At 40.8% G+C, this 15,319-nt stretch overlaps 1 long non-coding RNA gene and 1 other non-coding gene across 2 annotated transcripts; both read left to right on the forward strand.

The window, feature by feature from the left end:
• The first annotated feature begins 502 nt into the window (after positions 1-502).
• Positions 503-14,133, forward strand: LOC122428273. The gene is made up of 4 exons (XR_006265681.1): positions 503-549; positions 12,155-12,280; positions 13,001-13,147; positions 13,921-14,133. It is a non-coding gene; the product is annotated as an uncharacterized LOC122428273 (long non-coding RNA).
• Positions 8,267-8,389, forward strand: LOC122428512. Its single transcript, XR_006265735.1, has one exon. It is a non-coding gene; the product is annotated as a small nucleolar RNA SNORA26 (small nucleolar RNA).
• Positions 14,134-15,319: the final 1,186 nt, after the last annotated feature.

Below are 15,319 nucleotides of genomic sequence, written 5' to 3' on the forward strand. Positions count from 1 at the left end.
TTACTCAAACACATGTCCACGAAATCGGTGATGCCATCCAACCATCTTAACCTCTACCACCCTCTTCTATTCCTGCCTTCAATCTTTCCCAAGGTCAGGGTCTTTTCCAGTGAGTCAGCTCTTCGCATCAGGTAGCCAAAGTATTGGAGTTTCAGCTTTAGCATCAGCCCTTCCAATGAATATTCAGGACTGATTTCCTTTAGGATGGACTGGTTTAATCTCCTTGCAGTCCAAGGGACTCTCAAGAGTCTTCTGCAGCACCACAGTTCAAAAGCATCAATTCTTTGGCACTCAGCCTTCTTCATGGTCCAACTCTCAGATCTATATGTGACTAAGCTGTTCAAAATAGCAGCATTTTTCTGATTTGGACAATTTGAAGACTTCATTTCTCAGTAATCATGTATAACTATTAATTTATTTTATAATAAATGTCATATCTTTGAAACAGGGAGTTTCAAAATACAACAATGGGACTTAGGCAGACACGACTTCCTTGAATCTGCTCCTGGTCTGGGAATGTTTGTGACCGTTACAACTTACAGCGATGAGGTAAAACACACTTTTTGTCTTGTTACTGAAATTATTTTCTAAAAAGTCATGTGTCATGTACGCCCACAGACTTTTAAAATCTCTGCAAAAAGTGCTCACAACCCAGCATTTCATTTTTAATGAGTGTGGTCCTGACAAAGCACCACACCGAAACGTGGGAAGTCCCTACAGTCCCGCCGAGCAGCAGGGACTACTCGAAGTGAAAGCACAGAACAGTACAGAGGGCAGGCCCCTGGGGCTCTGCTGCTCGTGCCGGGCAGGAGGAGCCCACAGGCCAACGTGCCCCTCTGGTCTTGCAGGAGCTGCAGCCTTACGCAGACACGAGGGCCACTCCGGCCACCCTTCCCTCTTCCCGTCTGGCGGGGTCTCTGTAGGGACGGGCAGCCTCTGCGTCTGTCTGGCCTCCCAGGGCACGTCCTCGCTGGGAGTTGGCAGGGGAGAAAGGCACCAAGGTCACAAGGGAAGAATGAGGGCCGTGGAGTCGGGGCCAAGTGTCACTGCAGACTGCCATCTACAGGCTGACTCTTGAGAAGTTGCCTGATTGCTTTAAGCCTCAGTTTTCTCCTTGTCCGATGTCGTAGCAGACGTTGTCCCCCACCAGGCCGGCTCAAGGTACAGTACTGTGGCCTGCCTTTCCAATAATTCCAAAGGGATTGTGGGAACCACCTCCCCTTGGACTTGTCCTGGGAATGCGCTCACGGCGTGGCAGGTTGGTGGTGGAGCAGAGCCTCACAGAACAGATGGGCAAGAAAAGGAGGGTACTTGGCGTGGATGGGCCCAGGTTCCATCCCTTAGGAGAGCTGTGAGACCCCCACACACGTGGAGACCGGGAGATTCAATGCAGCTGGACCGCTGGACACCGGCTCCTGCCGGCTGCAGCAGCCTCCTCCTGGTGCTCTGGGCACCCTGTACAAGAGTTCCCCTGGGTCCATTCTCCCAGGTCTAGCAAAGCTGCCTTCTCCACCTGATACCCCCTCCTTCACTTCCTGCCCAGTTAAACCAAAACACAATTCTTTGCTTCCTTTTCTGTCATCTTTCATGCTGCTCAGATGCTCAGTCATATCCGACTCTTTGCAACTGCACAGACTATAACCTACCAGGTTCCTCTGCCCATGTGGTTTTCCTGGCAAGAATACTGGAGTGGGTTGCCATTCCCTTCACCAGAGGATCTTCCCAACCCAGGGATCGAACCTGAGTCTCCTGCCTGTCCTGAATTGGCAGGCAGGTTCTTTACCACTAGTGCCACCAATGTCTCTATATTTGGGATGGCCTAGGAGAGAAAACCCTCACCGAAAAGCCCTAGTGGTCAGGAAGCCTATGAGGACAAGACACAGCTCTGGCTTTAGTATTTCTCACACGCTGCTGCTGCTAAAACTTCAGTCGTGTCCGACATTGTGTGACCCCATAGATGGCAGTCCACCAGGCTCCCCCATCCCTGGGATTCTCCAGGCAAGAACACTGGAGTGGGTTGCCATTTCCTTCTCCAATGCGTGAAAGTGAAGAGTGAAAGTGAAGTCGCTCAGTCGTGTCCGACTCTTAGTGACTCCATGGACCGCAGCCTACCAGGCTCCTTCATCCATGGGATTTTCCAGCAAGAGTACTGGAGTGGGGTGCCATTGCCTTCTCCTCTAGCACCCCCTAAAAGATGATGCTGTGAAAGTGCTGCACTCAATATGCCAGCAAATTTGGAAAACTCAGCAGTGGCCACAGGACTGGAAAAGGTCAGTTTTCATTTCAATCCCAAAGAAAGGCAATGCCAAAGAATGTTCAAACTACCGCATAATTGCACTCATCTCACACGCTAGTAAAGTAATGCTTAAAATTCTCCAAGCCAGGCTTCAACAGTATGTGAACTGTGAACTTCCAGATGTTCAAGCTGGATTTAGAAAAGGCAGAGGAACCAGAGATCAAATTGCCAACATGCCTTGGATCATCAAAAAAGCAAGAGTTCCAGAAAAACATCTACTTCTGCTTTATTGACTATGCCAAAGCCTTTGACTGTGTGGATCACAACAAACTGTGGAAAATTCTTCAAGAGATGGGAATACCAGACCACCTTACCTGCCTCCTGAGAAATCTGTATGCAGGTCAAGAAACAACAGTTAGAACCAGACATGGAACAACAGACTGGTTCCAAATCGGGAAAGGAGTACGTCAAGCCTATATATTGTCACCCTGCTTATTTAACATATATGAAGAATACATCATGTGAAATGACAGGCTGAATGAAGCACAAGCTGGAATCAAGATTGCCGGGAGAAATATCAATAACCTCAGATATGCAGATGACATCACCCTTATGGCAGAGAGTGAAGAAGAACTAAAGAACCTCTTGATGAAAATGAAAGAGGAGAGCAAAAAAGTTTGGCTTAAAACTCAGCTTTCAGAAAACTAAGATCATGGCCTCCGGTCCCATCACTTCATGGCAAATAGATGGGGAAACAATGGAAACAGTGACAAGACTTTCTTTTTTTGGGACCCAAGAATCACTGCAGATGGTAACCACAGACATGAAATTAAAAGACGCTTGCTCCTTGGAAGAAAAGTTATCACCAACCTAGACAGCATATTAAAAAGCAGAGACGTTACTTGGCTGACAAAGGTCCATCTGATCAAAGCTATGGTTTTTCCAGTAGTCATTATGGATGTGAGAGTTGGACCCTAAAAAAAGCTGAGCACCGAAGAACTGATGCTTTTGAACCATGTTGGAGAAGACTCTTGAGAGTCCCTTGGACAGCAAAGAAATCAAACCAGTCAATCCTAAAGAAAATCAGTCCTGAATATTCATTGGTGCTGATGCTGAAGCTGAAACTCCAATACACTGACCACCTGATGCGGCGAACCAACTCACTGAAAAAGACTCTGATGCTGGGAAAGATTGACAGCAGGAGAAGGGGACGACAGAGGATGAGATGGTTGGATGGCATCACTGACTCGATGGACATGAGTTTGAGCGAGGTCTGGGAGTTGGAGTTGGTGATGGACAGGGAAGCCTGGTGTGCCACAGTCCATGGGGTCGCAAAGAGTCGGACATGACTGAGCGACTGAACTGAAGTGAGCACCCCACAAGGACTCTGATTGTCCCTACTTGGAGGATGTGCCAGGGCACAGGGTGCTCTCGCGTGCTAACCTGAACATGTGCCACTTGTGTGGCACTGCGGTTTTCAGGCTGGTAAGGTCATCGGGGCAAACAATGACAAGATACACGCACCACTCAGACTGTGCATTTTGTATTCCATTTTCCATTATTCCATATCCAGTATTTCTATTCCCTTTTGTAGAAGGGAAACCTGAGGTCCTGAGAGGTAAAACGACCTACACCAGATCACATCATCAGCAAGTGGAAAAGCTGAGGTTCAAACTCAAGCATGTCTTTCCTCAACACACCAAACTAACAGGGACTCAAAACATGTTTGCTGACTTGAATATTCACTGGAAGCAGAACCCTGACATGACACTGAGGCTCAGAAATTGAAGCTAACAGGTGATGAATCTTCCCTGAATATTTTTTCAGGAAAGAGTGCTCTGTTATTCATAAAAAATTAGAAATCAATTGGAAAATCTGACTCGAGTGGTTTTATTTAACAAAATTTCCTATCAACAATCTGTTAAGTGAAACAAAGTACATGGCAAGATGCTTTAATTTTCTTCAAATCAAAATGGAAAGACTTAAAAAAGAGAATCTTGGCTGCATTTTTCTATGTGCAACATATACCTGTTCTTAAAGTGATTTAACAGTCTTCCCAAGCAGCTTGAGGTTCATAGCAGAATTCTGCAGGAAGCACCGCATTCCCATGTTCCCGCCTCTCCCACCAGGAGCACCGCATGGACAGTGGTTATAATTGACGAGCTGCATGGAGGCATCCTCTTCACCAAAGCCCAGAGTTCATGTTAGATTTCATCCTTGGTGTCGTACATGTACAGGTGTGACGAGTGTGTCCATCATCCCCATATCAACACGGAGCAGTTTCACTCCCACACAAATCCTCTGCAACCGTCTCTTCATCCCCACTCCCGCCCCCAACCTTTGGCGACCACTAATCTTTTCATTGTCTCCATAGTTTTGCCTTTTCCAGAATGTCATATAGCTGGAACGATACAGTAGGTAGCCTTTCCAAACTGGCACCCTTCACTTAGGAATACACACTTAAGCCTCCTCCATGTCTTTTCATGGCTTGATAGCTCATTTCTTTTTAGCGCTGAATAATATTCCATTGTCAAGATGCAAACCATGGTTAACTGGTGCATTCACATGCAGCAGGACATCTTGATAGCTTCCTAATTTTAGCTGTTATAAATAAAGCTGCCACAAACATTTGTGTGCAGGTTTTCATGCGGACATAAGTTTCCATCTTACTTTGGTAAATAAATAGCACAATGGCAGGTTTGTATGGTAAATGTATGTCTAGTTTTCTAAGAAACCACCAGACTCCGCCACTTTGCATCCCCACTAGCAATGATGAGAGCCCCTGTCGCTCTACATCCTCTCCAGCGTCTACTGCTGTTGTTTGTTCTATATTTTTGCCATTCCCACAGGTGTGAAGCATCTCATTGTTGTTTTTAATTGGCAAGTCCCTAACGACATATGATGCTTGTGCTTATTTGCCATCTGTATGCTTCTTCGGTGTGTTGTCTATTCAGACCTTTTGCCCATTTTTCGACTAATTTGTTCATTTTCTTGCTGTTTTCAGAATTCTTTGTAGATTCTAGATAGCAGTACATTATCAGATATGTCTTTTACAAATAGTTTCTCCCAGTCTGTGACTCGTCTCTTCACTCTCTTGACAGAGACAGCTCTCTCTTTTGCAGAGCAGAACTCTTTAATTTTAATGAAATTCAATGTTTAATGTTAAACATTAATGTTAAATGTTTAATGAAGTTTAATTTTAATGAAGTCCAGTTTCTCAATTCTTTCATGTATCATGCCTTTGGTGTTGTACCTAAAAAGTCATAACCAAACCCAAGGTCATCTAGATTTGTTCTTATGTTACCTTCTAAATAGTTTAGTTTTGTGTTTTGCATTTAGATATGTGCTCCATTTTGAGTTAACTTTTGTAAAAGGTGTAAGGTCTGCATCTACCTTCATTTCTTTGCCTGTGGACGTCCAATTGTTTCAGCACCATCCGTTGGAAAGACTGCCTTTTTCCACTGAATTGCCTTTGCTCCTTGTCAAAGATCAGTTGACCGCTGTTGTGCTGGTCTGTTTCTGGGCTCCCTGTTCTGGTTCATTGGTCTGTTTTTCACCAACAACACCCCATCTTGGTTATTGTAGCTTTACAGTAAGTCTTGAAATCGAGAGTGTCAAACCCCTGACTTTGTTCTTCTCCTTCGATACCATGTTGGCTATTTTGGATCTTTGGCCTCTCCATAGAAAATTTAGAATCAGCTTGTAGATATTCATAAAAATTACTTGCTGACACTTTAACTGGGATTGTTGAATCTATGGATTAAGTTGGGAACAACTGAGATTTTCACAACATTCAGTCTTCCTGGCATGAACAAATAATCTCTCTCCATCTATTTTGCCTTCTTTGATATCTTTCATCAGTTTTTCAAATTTTCCTCATGTACCTTACACATATTTTGCTTATATCCAAGTATTTCATTTGGGTGGATCCTAAAGCAAATGGTATTGTTTTTGATTTCACATTCTATTTGTTCATTGCAGATGCATAGAAACTGATTCACTTAACATATTAACGTTGTATCCTTTAACCTTGCTATAATCAATTATTAGTTCTGGTAAGTTTTTTATTATTTTGAATTTTCTACATAGACAATCCTGTCATCTGTGAACAGCTTCATTTATTCCTTCCCAACTTATATACCATTTTTTTCTTTTCTTCTGTTACTGAATTAGGTAGGAATTGAACTGTGATGTTGAAAAGGAATAGCAAGTGGGGAAATGCTAGTCTTTCTGATCTTAGTGGGAAAGCCTCTAGTTGTTCACTATTAAGTATGTTAGTTTTAAGCTTTTTGTAGATTTTTAAATCAAATTGGCAAAGTTCCCCTATTATTAGTTTGCTGACAGTTTTTACCATGATGGATGTTGGATTTTGTCAAATGCCTTTTCTGCATCTATTGGTATGATCACATCATGTTCTTTAAGCTGCTGATGTGATGAATTACATTAATTGATTTTAAAATGTCAAACTAGCCTTGCATATCTGGAATAAATCTGACTTGGTCATGGTGTATAATTCTTTTTATACATTTCTGGGTTCAGTTTGCTGATATTTTATTGAGTATATTTGTATCTATATCCATGAGAGGTAATGGTCCATAGTTTTCTTGTGTCTTTCTCAGGCTTTGGTATTAGGCCAGTGTTGGTCTCAGAAAATGGTGCAGAAAGTATTCTCTCTACACCTGTCTTCTGGAAGAGATTGCAGAGAATATGTTGGATTTCTTACTTAAATCTTTGGTGAAATTCACCAGTGAGCCCATCCTGGCCTGGTGTTTCCTGCTTGGAAGTTATTATCAATTCAGTTTCTTTACTAGATGTAGGTTGTCTATTTCTCTTTGTGTGACTGGTGACAAATTGCGCCTTCCAAGGAACTGGTCTATTTCATCTAGATTACCAAGTCTGTGGGCATAGCATGGTTCATAGTAGTCCTCTATGACCTCATTCCCTAGAATTCCTCAATGATCCTATTGATAACCATGAGACCGGTAGCAACACTCTTCTTTCACTTCTGATATTATTAACTTGGGTCTCTTTTTTTCTTTGTTAGCTGAGCTAGAGGTTTGTTGATTGTAATGATATTGGTTTTCTCTACTTTATTTCCTGTTTTCATTGATTTCTGCATTAGCTTTTATTAGCATGGATCTTATTTCTCCTCTTATGCTTGTTTTGAATTTAGTTTGCTCTTCTTTTTTCTGGTTTCCTAGGCTTAGATGATAATAAACTTCAGAACTTTCTTGTTAATACATGCATTCAATATTATAAATTCCCCTTTGAATATTTCTATCACTGTGACCTCAAATTTTGATTATGTTGTATTTTCATTTTAGTTCAAATATTTTTTGATATTTTTAAAATACACAAACTTCACCTTAATAATTACCAAGTACATTGTTCAGTGGTATTAAATATATCCATAATGTTGTATAATCATCACCCTCATAACTCTTCAATCTTTTAAGTGAAACTACACCCATTAAACAATAACTCCATGATTTTAACTACTCTTATCTCATAAAGTTGAGCCACATAGTATTTGTCTTATGACTGGTTTATTTCATTTATCATAATGCACTCAAGATTCATGTAGCACAGGTAGGAATTTCCTTCCTTTTTAAGGCTGAATAATATTTCACTGTATGCATATACCACACTTTGCTTATTCATTCATCTGTCAATGGACACTTGTGTTGCTTCCACATTTTAGCTATTGTGAATAATGCTGCTGTGAACAGGAGTGTACAGATATCTCTGAGACCCTGCTTTGAATTCTTCTGGGTATATATCCAGAAGTGGTTACTGGATCATATAGAACATTCCCACCGACAATGCACAAGGGTTGCCCTCTCTCCACATGCTTGCCAGTACTCACTGTCTTTTATAGCAGCCACTCTAATGTGTGTGAGGTGGGCTCACTGTAGTTTTGATTTGCATTCCCTTAAGGGCCAGTGAAGTTGAGCTGCTTTTCTCATGTGCTTTTGGCTTTTTCTGTTGTTGTTGTTTTTTTTTAAAAAAGCACTTTGATCGCCCTTTCCAGTGCCCTTTCAAGGCTGACGCAGTGCCTTAAGAGGCTAACACAGGAGGGTAAAGAAAGTCTCCATAAAACCCAGAGAAGAGATTTTTAGAACTCTTCTTTGGATCCTGTCTGGAGTCACAACTGAACTGGAAGATTTTAAGTCTTAGCACTTACTAGTATGTGTATAGTTAATACCAAAGTCATTAAATTTAAACTTGACCTTCAGTTTAAAAAAATAAAAAAAAAAAAAATAAAAAGCACTTTGAATGTACCTGCCCACTGCCTCTGTTCTCCAAAGTTCTGGTGAGAAATCTGCTGGTAATCTTACTGAGAATCCTTTCTATACAATGACCTCAAAAGTCCCTGACGTTTGGAGGATAGGGTCTGTCATGCCTACCCTGGCTTCTAAAGGCTGTGTGCAGGCTGCCCCAGGAACACCTGCAGAGCTGCCGGCCGAGCGGCTGGGGCAGGGGCGGGGGGAGGGGGGAGCGGCTGCTACTGTTCTGAGAACTGAAATCGACCAAAATCAACCACAGTTTACCGTCCAAGTCTTCCCCCTGGAAGTGGCAAGACTTCAACAGACACCAGAGCTCCAACGTAGTTCCAACATAGTTCCATTAGACAGATCCTCCCAGGATGACTGTTGTCTCAACACAGATTCCTGTTGCCTCCTGGAACATCACCTTCCCAGAATTGTGTCAATAATTCAAAATACTTTTTCTCTTGAGACGTCTTCCTTGACTCATGAGCTATTTAGAAGTGCGCTGTTTAATCTCTAAATATCTGGGGACTTTCCAGCTATCTTTTAGTTATTGATTTCTACTTTAATTCCATTATGGTCTAAGAGCATACACTGTATGGTTTCTATGATTTTGAATGTGTTAAGGTATATTTTGTGGCCCAGGATGTGGTCTGTCTTGGTGAGTGTTCCATGTGAGCTTGAAAAGAATGTGTATTCTGCTTTGTTGGATGAAGTAGTCTATGGATACTGATTATCCAGTTGGTTGATGGTGCTGTTGAGCTCAACTGTGTCCTTATTCATCTGCTGCTGGACCTGACCACCTCTGATGGGGGGATCAATGTCTCTGAACCGAGCTCCTCCATTTATCCTTGCAGTTCTATCAGTTTTTGCTTCATATATTTTGACACTCTTGTTATTAGATGGATACACATTAAGGTTTGTTTTCTTGGAGAGCTGACCCCTTTAGACCTCTTTTTTATTACATAATGCTCTGTTACGTAATGATTCCTGGTGATTTTCCTTGTTTTGGAGTCTACTCTGTCTGAAGTTAATATAATGACTCCAGCTCTCTTTCGATTAAGGTTGGCTAAAAATTAACATATACATTTTTCTCTGCCCCTTAACTTTTAATCTATATGTGTCTTTACATTTAAAGTGGGGGTTCTTATAGACAATACATAGATGGTTTGTTCTTTTTTGTTTTTTGATCCACTGTGACAATGTTTTAAATGGTACATTTAGACCACTGACTTTCAAAGTGACTATTGATATATATAGCTGGGTTAATATCATCACATTAAAAAAATATATATATCATCATGGTTACTACTGTTTTTTGGTTGCCACCCTTGTTATTTGTTCCTATTTTTGTTTTCCACTCTTTTTCTGTCTTTTGTGGTTTTAATTATTTTATGATTCATTTTATCTCTTTTCTTGGTTATCAACTACAGTTCTTTTAACTTTCTGTCAGTGGTTGCAATATACCTTTACAACCAATCCAAGTTCACTTCTGAATAACAACATTTCACTTCACAGGTAGCACAAGTGCCTTATAATAACAAAACAGTCCTAATCCCTATCTCCCATCCCTTGCATCTTTGCTGTTACTAATTTCATTTATACATAAACTGTAAACATCAAATACATTGCTATGATTTTGAAAGAAGTATCTATTAACTCAGTTAACAATAATAAAAGTTTTAATTTTACCTTCACTTATTCCTTCTCTAATGCATTTACAACTTTCATGTAGATCCAAGTTTCTGACCAATATCATTATACTTATGTCTGAAGAACCTTTAACATTCCTTGTGAGACAGGTCTACTGAGAGAAGTTCCCTCATCTTTTGCTTGAGAAAAGCTTTCTCTATTACTTTTGAAAGAGAGTTTTGCAGGATACAGAATTTCTAGATTGATGGGTTTGTTTTTTTTTTTCTCTCTCAACTCCTTAAATGTTTATTCTCCTGCTTGCATGGTTTCTGGGGAGAACTTGTGTATGACTCTCATCTCTCCTATAAATAAGGTCCTTTTCTGGCTTCTTTCAAGACTTTATCTTTGACATCTGTAGTTTAATATGATTCACCTTGGTGTAGTTTTATTGGCATTTCTCCCACTTGGTGCTCTCTGAGCTTCCCAGCTCTGTAGCTTGGTGTCTGACTAACTTGAAATTCTGTTATCATTGTTTTAAGTATTTTTTCTGTTACTTTCTTTCTTCTTTCTGGTACTCCCAATGCATGTATGTTACATCTTTAATTGTCATCCTGTGGTCCCTGGATAGTGTTCCTTTTTACTCCCAGTCTTTTTCTGCTTTGTAGCTTTAAACATTTCTGTGGACATATCCTCAAGCTTAGAGTCTTTCCTCAGCCCTGTCCAGTCCACTGAGCCTATTGAAGGCACTCTTCATTTCTGTTAGTGTTTTTCATTTTTGGCACTTTTCATTTTTTCATAGAATTTCAATCTTTCTCCTCACGTTTGTTCTTGCATGTTGTCTACTTTTCCCATTAGAGACCACAGAATATTAATCAGAGTTTTTCTAAATTCCTGACATGATCATTCCAATATCCCTGCTATATCTGAATCTAATTTTGAGACTTGTTCTGTCTCTTCAAACTATGTTTTTCACCTTTTTTGTGTGCCTTGCTGTTTTTCTGTTGTTGTTGGAAGCTAGACATGACATGCTGGGTAAAGGAAGCCAGTACTGGTCCCTACAAGCTTCTGCTCTGGTACATTGTGACTCTCTGCATTTGTCTGTGTTTCCAATTTTGAGGGAAGTAGCCTGCCTTGGGACCTCAATTCTCTGACAAATCTAAGAACTGACTTCCTTTTCATGCAGCTTTTTACTTGTTAATACAAAGTAACAACTTCTAAGCTCCTTATGTACCAGACTGGAAGTCCTATACTATTTTTAAAATGTCCAACAATATAGAAATGTACTAAGCAGAAAAGTCAAAGTCCCCAACAAACAACTGCCTAATAGCTTGGAATCTTTAGAATATTTGGAACCTTTAGAATCTTCTTCTAAGCACATGCACTTTTACAAATAATACGTTTCACAAAATAGGATCCTATACAGCCTACCCCTGATATCGTGGACACCTTTAGTATAGATATGGGTGTTTTATGTGTGTTGTAACAGTCTCTTTTACTAGCAATTTTTCATTTGTTTTCACCTAAACTTAATCAGTCCCTACTGAAATATATTAGTTATTTCAGAAATGCAAACTTTAAAATAAATACCATTACACTGAATAGCTCTTACATGTAACTTTGTCTACTTGAGCATTTCCATAGGATAAACTTCTATAGGAAGCTCTGCTGGGTCAATGGTTAGATACACTTTAACTTTTCCTATGTACTTTCAAACCATTCTCTGAAATGGCTGTTAAATGTACATTCTTAAAACAGTGTTCAGAGGTAGCATTTCTCAATACTATCCCCGCCCCAGGTACTTTTAAGTCTTTGCCAATCTGATAACTAACAAGGAATATCTAACTGTGGTTTGTACTTTATTGATTGGCAGAAAGAGTGAATATTTTTCTTGTTATCGGTAATTTGATTTCTTCTTTAAGAATTGCACAAATTTCACTAGGTTACATAGGGATGGTTTAATTTTTTTAATGGAATATAGAGAATAATAAACTTAAACTATGGAAATCCTTAATCCTAGGTATTATTGTCAAAGTTATATGGCCCACAAGGAACATTCTATTTCACTTCACATTCACCTGGTGAACACATCATTTGCTTACAATCTAATTCTACAAGGCTTGTGTCATTCGGAGGGAGTAAGCTGGTAAGTAAATGCCCTCATGTCCTTGCAGATGAACAGCGTCAGCATTACTCAGGTGTGACAATGATATGCAGAATAATTACGTCCAGGCCATATTAAAGTCCTGCACCCAGATCTCAGCACAGCCACTGAAGAGGGAGTTGGAGAGCTTGGAAGGGGTTCAAAGCGGAGCCACGAAGTTGATTACAGGGCTTGAAAAATGAGAACTGGGAGGGAAGGTTGAGAACTGTGATTATTCAGGCTTGAAAGCAATTGAAGGCTGAAGGTGGATTAATAATGGGACTCCAGTAAACGGAGCTCTTACACGGTAGATGGTGATCGGATATTTTCTAAAGGTTCTGAGAACAGACGGAGAACTTGTGTGTTAGCATCAGAAAGTTAGTTATATGTAGAGAACCTTTCCCTGAGAGTAATCAAATGGTCTCAGGGCCAAAGGCACGTGCCCGGAACTCTAGAGGACATAGCTCAGGAAGGTGTAGTTGCTCTTTCAGGGCAGCAGGTACCATTTAACGCATTATTGTGACAACGAAAGCCTCCTGAGTATAACCTGGAATGCAGCGGCAGTGAAGCAGAAAGAGAATGAAGGAGTGTTTACTCTCAGAAAGGTGCGGGGGTTGGGGCACTGGAGAAAAAGGACGGACTGGTAGGACACAATGAGGGAAAAACAAGGAAAATGAGCGAGCCACATGAAAACATGCTTCTTCCCTTTTACTGTTTGTACAGCGGATCCACTTAGATATTCGAGTCGGAGAACATGACCTTGATGCAGCCATTACTCAAGCAAAGGACAAAGTTAATGAAGTTAGCTTCAAGCTTGAACATCTAATCGAGCAAATTGAGCAAATAGTCAAAGAACAGAACTATCAAAGGGTCAGTCTGCCTAATCAGCTTACACCCCCTCTTCCTGCCAGGAACATAATTCTTGACTAAGCCCCCGAACCAGGGAAAGAGTAAACTGCCTGTTTCCTGGGTTTCTCCAGGACTGTGTAGATGTGCAGGGTTGGTGGGGGTACTCTTCTGCCGTCTGCTGGACTATGAGCTCCTCTGGGAAAGGGACCGTGGCTCGCTCGCCTCAGGGGTGTGAGCTCACAGATGAATAAATAAGGGCTTCCAACACACCCTGTGCATCTGCAGTTGAGGGTGCCCACTTTCTACAGCATTATTTTGTTCCTGTGACATTATGTGTTTCCCAGGTCACTGTGTTCAGTGCACCCTGCTTGGATGTGGGCCTGAATCTGCCCCCACTCACTAACCTTCTGTTGTCTCTAAGCTTCAGCTTCCTTATCTGGAAAATAAAATGAGCACAGTGCCCAGCTTAAAGTAAAGTAAGAACTGGAACAATAAAAAAAGGTGTCAATTAGGCAATAGACACTTTGATGCTAACAAATAAAACATACGATATCAATACGATATCAAATACGATATTTTACACCAAAATATCAAAGTATGTTTTATAAGGTTGACGCCCCCTCCTTATCTTTGGCTAAAAACACACCTTAGCTCAGAAAAATCAGATACTGCTCTTTGGCATAAGATATTACCTGGGTGACATTAAGTACCTTGAATATATACAGCACCTTCCCCTCAAATTCATGCATGAAGCACCTTAAGAAACCTAACCTGAATATTTCTCTTCTATATAGGACCGTGAAGAAAAATTTCGAATGACCAGTGAAGATACAAACAGCAATGTCTTATGGTGGGCATTTACACAAACATTAATCTTTATCTCAGTTGGAATTTTCCAAATGAAGTCCCTTAAAGACTTCTTTATAGCTAAGAAACTTGTATAAAAATAAATAAAAAGTAAAGGCAAATAATTACCTTCTACTTTGCATAATGTTTGATTTAATAAAATATATTCATAAGTATGCATTATTTTCTGACTTCAAAGACATCTAAGGTTGGAATTGATGTTATAGCATTGTAACACTGATAAAATGTCCAATAGTCACGTATGGATGTGAGAGTTGGACTACAAAGAAGGCTGAGTGCTGAAGAATCGATGCTTTCGAACTGTGGCGTTGAAGAAGACTCTTGAGAGTCCCTTGGACAGCAAGGAGATCAAACCAGTCAGTCCTCAAGGAAATCAACCCTGAATATTCAGTGGAAGGACCACTGATGCCGAAGCAGAAGCTCCACTACTTAGGCCACCTAAAGCGAAGAGCTGACTCACTGGAAGACTCTGATGCTGGGAAAGACTGAAAGCAGGAGAAGGGGACAACAGTGGGTGAGATGGTTGGATGGCATCAATGGACATGAATTTGAGCAAGTTCTGGGAGTTGGTGAAGGTCAGGGAAGCCTGGTGTGCTGCAGTCCATGGGGTCACAGAGTCCAGACATGACCAACAGACTGAACAACAACACTGATAAAATGTCACTTTAACAATACAGCTTCTGAGTTTGACAGAATAAACACATGATTCTGTTCTTAAACTTGGAATAGATCAGCCCTGTCCAACAGAAATAAAATGTGAGCCATATATGTAAATTTTAATTTTTCTGGTTGCCACATTAAACAAGGTTTTTTAAAGAGTAAAATTAACCCTAGTGACATATACTTAACCTAATACATCAAATACACTACCATTTTAACATGTAATCAATACAAAATTACTAATGAGATAGTTTACTTTTCTTTCTTGATAAGAAGTCTTGGAAACTCAGGTGTATTTTGCAATCAAGGCATATCTCAACTTGGACCCAGTCCCATTTCAAGGTCCAATGGCCACAGGAGGCTCTTGGCTGCAGCCTGGGACAGAGGGGTACATATCTTCCCTAACGCACTCCAGTCAGTTATCCTGAATCTCTGAGTCTTCCTGTTTCCCTGAAAGAAGGCCACTTTTCTCCATTTGCACAGAGACTTCCTCTCAACCAAGTTTGCTCCGCAGGTCCCACCTGATCCCCCTCCACCTGGATCAGGGCAATGGAAACAGCTCTTCTACGGAGAGTGTGGGGCATTCCATGAGGTTTGAAATAATATGAAGTTAGGTTCCCTTCATTTTCTCTAACTTTCTTTTTCCTTTGGACTGCACAGCATGTG

The sequence above is a fragment of the Cervus canadensis genome, chromosome 26 (genome assembly GCF_019320065.1).
Source record: "Cervus canadensis isolate Bull #8, Minnesota chromosome 26, ASM1932006v1, whole genome shotgun sequence".
NCBI lineage: Eukaryota > Metazoa > Chordata > Mammalia > Artiodactyla > Cervidae > Cervus > Cervus canadensis.